Here is an 8,026-nt window from a genome sequence, read left to right as displayed (position 1 = left end):
TTACTTCTCCAAGATAGACCTCAGATCAGGCTATCATCAGCTCAGAGATAGAGAATGTGAAATTTCAAAGGCAGCTTTCCGTAGTCGGTATGGTTACTTCAAATTTTAAGTCATGTCATTTGGTCTTACCCATACCCCTAAAGCTTTTATGGATTTGATGAACCGCGTATTCAAGCAGTACTTAGACATGTTTGTCATAGTCTTTATAGATGATATTCTGGTCTATTCTCGCACACAGTGATCATGAAGACCATCTCAGGGTTGTTCTTTAGAATCTCAGGGATCATCAGTTATTCGCTATGTTCAGGAAGTGCGAATTTTGGCTAAAATCAGTAGCATTCCTTGGCCATAATATTTCCGATGATGGCATTAGAGTAGATCCTCAGAAAACTGAGGCAGTAATAAACTGGCCCAGACCCATATCTCCATCAAATTTAGGAGTTTTTTGGGTTCGGCTGGTTGTTACAGATGGTTTATTGAGGGATTTTCTTATATTGCATCTCCCATGTCCAGATTGACTCAGAAAAAGATTTAGTTTTAGTGGTCAGATTCATGCGACAAGAGCTTTCAAGAGTTGAAGACTCGAGTCACCTCAGCTCCAGTTCTAGCTATTCTAGATGGTTTAGATGTTTTTGTAGTCTATTGTGATGCATCCAGAGTGGGTTTAGGTTGTGTCCTCATGCAGCATGGTAAGGTCATAACCTACGCCTCCAGACAGTTAAAGCCACATGAGAAGAATTATCCTACTCATGATCTTGAGTTAGCAGAGGTAGTTTTTACCTTGAATATTTGGAGGCATTATCTCTATGGAGTTCATGTAGATGTTTTCACAGACCATAAAAGCCTCCAGTATGGCTTTTCCAAGAAAGATCTCAATTTTCGCCAGCGAAGGTGGTTAGAGCTCTTGAAGGATTACGACATGAGTGTTCTTTATCATCTGGGCAAGGCCAATATTATGGCCGACACTCTCAGTCGACTCTCTATGGGTAGTATTTTTCACGTTAAGGATAGTAAGAAAAAGATGGCTCAGAAGATCCATCATCATGCCAGACTAGGTGTTCACTTATTCGATTCTTTAGAGGGTGGTATATGTGTTCATAGTAGTTCAGAGTCATCTCTAGTTTCCGAAGTGAAAGAGAAACAAGATAGGGATCCTAGCCTTGTCAAGCTCAAAGAGTTAGGTCAGAATTAGAAAGTTGAAGTTTAATCCCAAGGGGGAGATTGTGTTATTCATTGTCAAGGTCGTCTATGTGTTCCAGGTGTAGATGAATTGAGGCAGTGAATTCTTTCAAAAGCACATGGTGCATGATACTCTATTCATCTAGGGGCCACAAAGATATACCGTGACATGCGGGACATCTATTGGTGGAGTGGGATCAAAAGCGATTTTGTAGAGTTTGTGGCTAAGTGCTTTACATATCAGCAGGTTAAGATAGAGCATCAGAAACCTAGTGGTTCTATGCAAGAGTTCACCATTTCTACTTGGATGTGGGAAGAAGTTAACATGGACTTCATGACGGGTTTGCCTAGAACTCGTCATCAGCATATTTCAGTCTGGGTCATAATAGATAGAATGACCAAGTCAGCTCATTTCCTTCCTGGTCGTACTTCTTATTCTACTGAGGATTATACCATACTCTATATCAGGGAGTTAGTCAGGTTACATTGTGTTCCACTATCTATCATCTCAGACAGAGGTACCCAGTTTGCTTGTCACTATTGGAAAGCATTCCAAAAGGGTCTTGGTACCCAAGTCCATCTCATCACAGCATTTCTTCCTCAAAAAAATGGTCAAGCAGAGAGGACCATTCGGACTATTGAAGATATGCTAAGGGCATGTGCACTTGACTTCAAGGGAAGTTGGGATAACCACTTGCCTTTGATTGAGTTTCCATACAGCAATAGCTATCATTCTAGTATTCATATGGCTCTATTGGAAGCTCTCTATGGTAGGAGATGTAGATCTCCAATTGGTTTTTTCGAAGTTATTAAGGCCTCAATCATAGGTCCTGACATAGTATTCAACGCCTTAGAGAAAGTTCAGTTGATCAGAGAGACTTCGGGCTGCTCAGAGCCGACAGAAGTCCTATGAAGATGTTCGTAGAATGGATCTTCAGTTCGAGGTCAATGACTATGTCTATCTTAACATCTCTCCTATGAAGGGAGTCAAGAGGTTCGGCAAGAAAGGGAAACTCAGTCCCCAGTATGTCGATCCTTTTAGAATTATTTATGGTTTCGGCAAGGTAGCTTATGAGCTTGAGTTTCCTTCAGATCTAGCCTCAGTCCATCCAGTCTTCCATGTCTCTTCGCTAAAGAAGTGCATAGGTGACCCAGCAGTTATTGTCCCTATTCAAAGCATCGACATTCAGAACAGCCTCTCCTATGAAGAGATTCGAGTCAAAATCTTAGATTATCAGACTCGTAGATTGAGGAACAAAGAAGTCCCTCTAGCAAAGGTTCTTTGGTGAAATCAGTCTTATGAGGGAGCTACTTGGGAAGTAGAAGTAGATATGCATACCAAGTATCCTGACCTCTTCCCCGCCAATTCATATAAAGCTCAAGGTAACAGCTCTCCTTAAGCTTATTTAGTTTCACATTCATGTTTCCAGTATAAACTTGGTACCTATGAACTGTTTCATACTCAGTCATGCATTCAAGTGTCAGTTTTTTGTGCATCAGATATGCACGAGTTCAATGTGTTTAGCATGTCAGTCAAAAGATGAAGTTTCACTTCTTTGTGTTCAATTCATGTTCTATTGTCCTGTATCCCTTCCCAGTAAATTCTCATTCGACGAAGAATGTTTCCAAGGGGGAGATATTGTGATACCCTGCATGTTTCTAAGCTAGGAAGTTAATAAGTATTCCTACGTATGAAATCTCCTATCCAGTGATTCATACTTGAGTACATGACTTACAATGAATATCCTAGTGATAGGATAGCTTATGGTGCATTAAGCATGTTCATATGAGTCACTTAAGGTAATACAAGCTAAGAGCTTTTGAATCCATCAAGTTTTCGTGTTCTATTTTCCAAGGGTCATCATTGAATGAGTATAACTCGATCTTATTGTGGTATTTTGTCTGATTTTGACCCACCAAACTGTAGAGAATCGAATTAGCTTTCCAACGATACCAATTTAGCCTTAATCCAATACCCGAGCGAAAACTTATGCACATTTTCATGAGAGACAGTAATCTTAGGCGATTGGTTAGGCACCGCCAAACCCAAGCATAGGCTATTGGTTAGGCGCTGCCCAACCCAAGCATAGGAGATCAATTGGTCACCGCCTAAGTCAATTTCAGGTGTTAAAAACACTCTATTTTGAGTTATTTTAAAGGTAATTAAGTCTTTAAATACTCCTTAAAAGTCCCTAAACTTAACCCTATGAAATATATAGCTTCTAAATATATTACAACCCTATTTTTATCTCAAAGCTCATCATCCAAGAGCATTAAAGGAGAAAAACAACTAAGGTTTCTTAATTAAGCCTGAAGATCCGATTTTAAGGAAATTTCTCATTCAATCATCAAGAATCTTCCTTCTAAGGTATGCGTAGTGTTTATCCACAGATTCATTTCCTACGTGGAGTTCAAGAATCAATCTTTAAAATATAAACTCTTGGTTGATTGTGGTGATATGATCATACCCATTTTGATGCTTGTTTGTTTTGATATATAATAGTATGCGTGAGTTGACTTATAGATCCCTTTTATCCATGAAACTCAAAAACCCTTTTTTCATTATAAAGTATGATTTCTATATTGTTGTGTGTGAATGATCATGTTGTTGATATTGACTGATTCCCAAGATGGAATCTTTATATGTCTTTTTGAATTTCATGATATAATATGAGTTGGAAACTTGTAAACTTGGTTGTTCATTATGTATAATTTGATGATTTCACCTATGCTTAAGATGTGTATGTAAGGTGTTTGATAAAATGCCTAAGAAACTAGAAATCATGTAATATAGCTAAATTGTGACTAAGTGAAGGATTAATGATATGCCCTTACATTCCAATGACTTCTATGTTGCTAATGTGCCTTGTAAATTTTGTTGGAATACACATGAACTATTCTTATGAGAATATGCTATGTTTACTTGCAAATCCTACTTGTGAACAAGATGTATGATAACCATGCAATCCACATGAACTTCCATGCTATTGGTATGTGTTGCCTATATGAATATGAAATGAACATGATATTAAGATTGTGCAAGTACTTCCACGTGATATAAATCCTTTTCATGCAATACATTGTCGATAACCATGTTTAGTATGAGATCCCTGCTTATGATATTATAAATTATGGACTCTACTCTTATGATCGAATCAGTCATGTGTGTCAGTTTCCTTCTATCGAGTCCTGGGGGTACTTTTATCCAAAAACTATAGCTTTGTGCCTAGATCCATGTCATGTTTCATAATATCCAAACTCAAGCTATGATTCCATGGACTTCAGTCAGTTATGTGACTCAGGAAAACCTCATGATCTTAGTCAGTTGTCAGATATCAATAATATTCCGCCAGTCAACAGAATTCAGTAAGATTAAGTCATGTGCATTCATTTATTCATGTCCAGTCCCTCCTGATGGGAGTAGAGGTTAGCACCGAGTGAACCCAAGGATGGGAACTAACCAGCCAGTTCAGGGTGTGATTCTTAATAGTCATCCTTGTGTTCTAGAACTACGTAGCCAGTGTAGATTGAGACATCTTAACCCGTCAGATTAGGGTTGATGATGTGGCTTATCCCGTCAGTGTCGGGTTACCATCATTCTGATTGAGTACCTGGCAAATAAGGGTCACTTACAGGCTGTTCTTACCCTTGGCATAGTATTGACACCCCTCTAGTCGGGGCAGAGATTGGCCCCCAGCGTAGCCAAAACGGCATACATGGGACATGTTGGTTAAACAGTACTTCCCACAGTTTCAGTATCAATCTCAGTAAAAGAACTCAGGGCATTCTTCAAATTTTAGTATATACAGGACTATCAGATAATGTTGTCCATGTTATCAGTTTCAGTATCAGTCATAACCATTATCAGTAAACCATGTATAGCTTACAGGTCATGTTATCATGTATTCACGGTCCCAGTTTCTATATATATGTGTTTGCACTCCCATGTTCATATTAGTCAGTCAGTGTTGTTCATGCATGAAACCCTTTATGTTTAGCCTACCTTCCTTGTATACTCAGTACTCCAGTTGTACTGATACATTTGTGATATGGTGCTTTCTTTTCATGTTACACCATAGGTTCTGAGACACGAGCTATAGTCCTGCAGTAGCGGTAGCATTCCAGTCGTAGATACATAGTAAGTCCTCATTGATTCGAAGATAATATGATTTGATCCATTTATTTATTTCTTCAGTTTGTTTTTACAGAGTTAGTTGGAGACATGATCCTTCAAATCCTTATTCAGATAGTTTAGAGGCTTTCAGATATATATTCAGATTGAGTTGTTTTGGGTATTTTCACCTACATGATTGTATTCAATTGAACCTTATGGGCTTACAGTTCTATGTATTCAGAATTATTATATCATGATTTACAGTATACAGGTAGAGATGTCAGTCATGGGTTAGCTTGTGGTCCATCAGGGTCATGAGAACCATGTAGCATTCCGGTTCAGCAAATCGGGGTGTTACAATACCCTTGCAAAAATGCCCTTAAATTGCTGGAAAAATATACTTGACACCATCCGTGATAGGTCGTCATGTCCGTGATAGGCCATCATGAATGGTCATCACAAAAGGGGTCTAAATTCTTGATTTTCTACCCAGAGCTGACAACATCATCAGAAATGTCGTCAGAATGTGACGACATTATCAAAAAGGTCATAAAAAATGTGATAGCCCGTCATAAAATGGGGATAACTCTTTGATCCAATATCGGATTTAGGCAAAATTTGTATTGTTGGAAAGCTAATTCAAAGAGATTTCATTTCATATATAGTAAACCACCCAGTTTTTCATATAAAACGATTTATGGTTGATTGAAGTTGACCTAAGTTCTCACGCTCACTAAAACTTGAACGGTAGGAAATCTTTCAACTTGTACTTGAGTTAGGGGACCTCTATTATCTAAATACATGCTCAAATAGATTCCTACACTACATAATTGATTAAAAAACTAAATTTATATAGGATTTGAGGCTTTTGAAATATCCACGCATAGGAATGACAGATTTTCATTCTAGTCCAAAATATGGGATATTACAGATTAAAGTTGGATAGCAATTTACAGTAAGGAACCAGGTCCCTAAATTGTATGATGATGAAAGCATAGTATTGAAGGATAGGTTGAACATTCATCTTCAATAGTGGTAATCACACTAATTAAATATGATCAATGTGCATCGATGCTCAGAACTCTGTGGTTCGTTTGTCATCTTCAGAAAAAAATAAAATTGATGTATCTTATTTTGTTAATGAGTAGATTTCTACAAGGTACCATGTCCCTGGATGTTCAAGGCAATAGTATAGCTTGCACGTCTCTGCACAATATTATCCTCGTGTAACAAACTATGAAGGTAGTGTTGTACTATTTGAGACACTTGGTCCAATAGAATATCAATCCTAATCATCACTCAACTATAAAAGAAAAAGGATACTTCTTTATCAGGTGGTTTTTATAGTATTTAGAATTAAAGGGTGAAAATTAAGATAGTTAAACATTTACTCTAGTTGCTAAAGTATAGCTTAGGGTCTTATTTCTTGTTTACAAAAAAGAGTGAATGTTCTTGAGAGAGTTTTGAATTGTAATTTAATTTCACAAGCTTTAAGATTAATGTTCTTTTAATTTTTCTTTCAGAGAGCTTAGGTAAAGTGCCTAAGTCTAAAATTGGTTGGAGTTAACCTATGTTAAGGTTGTTCTTAGCAAAGTTTCTAAGGTAGAATTGTAGTAGAGTTATTACAAATAGGAGGAACCTAGAGTAAGGTTCAATGAAAACTGTAATCTGGAGTTTGATTATAGAGAAGTTTCGGGTGCTTGTTAAGGCAGGCCATGGTTTTTCCTTCCTTGAGCATAGGGGTTTTCACGTTAAATCTTATGTTATTTATATTTCCTGCACTATTTTGATCTCTTGGTCCATATACTGTGATTTTTCCTATGATTGATTTTGAAGTACCTGGTCTCTCACAGTGTGGTGCAACTCCTAAGGTTTCAACATATGTAGTGTTAGAAGCAGGATTATATGATAGTGGAATAGAAGTCTTAGCATCCTTTGTATGTAGTTTTCTATCATGTGCAGAGGATGCTGAAATCAACTATGGTTCCTAAATCTCACCCTCCTTGGATTGAGGTTTGACTGATGCTGATTCAGTGACCAAATCAGATGCCTCATCCAACCCCTACTCAGAATCGGAGCCTTAAGTGTCCTCCTCCTTTAACGAGCCAAAAATGGATATAGACTCAACCTCATTGTTTTATCCTTATAAATACACCTCCTCATCCATTGCATCATCCTCATAAGCCCTCTCTCCTTACTAAAACTAGAGATAGTGTAGCGGCGAAGTCTGTTACTTCTTCTTCTTTAGCCTAGGAACCAATCTATGTGCGATTGTGTAGGCTCCATCTTGTGCTGGTGTGAGATGAGTCCAGAATTTTTCTATGCTAGAGTATTCTATGTACTTGAAATACCTAATGTAGCTACAACAAAAGTAGGTGGAACCTTATCTTGTCTCTAAGAGAATCCCCAAGTTCATGGGGCCAATAGTCTATCCGGAGAAACTTAGTACTTTTCCTCTGAGCCACTGCGCTCAGGGGACCTATCCTAAAGCCTTGATAGCACACATTTATTCTAGGGGGCCTGATGTGCCATGGTTCATGAAATAGTAGTTGTTAGTTCTGGAAATAAAAGATTGAACAAAATGTTGGAAGAAAATTAGAACAATCGGGATAGGGTACCTACGACCCCATTTAAGGAATTATATGGGACTTACCAAGGACGTTGTTTCGATCGTGAGTGTCAGACAAAGCCCTAAAACTTTATGGCTTCAGTCTAAAACCTTCCATGACACTT

This window comes from Capsicum annuum, chromosome 10, assembly GCF_002878395.1.
Source record: "Capsicum annuum cultivar UCD-10X-F1 chromosome 10, UCD10Xv1.1, whole genome shotgun sequence".
Lineage (NCBI taxonomy): Eukaryota > Viridiplantae > Streptophyta > Magnoliopsida > Solanales > Solanaceae > Capsicum > Capsicum annuum.
Note: the sequence above shows the minus strand (reverse complement) of the source record.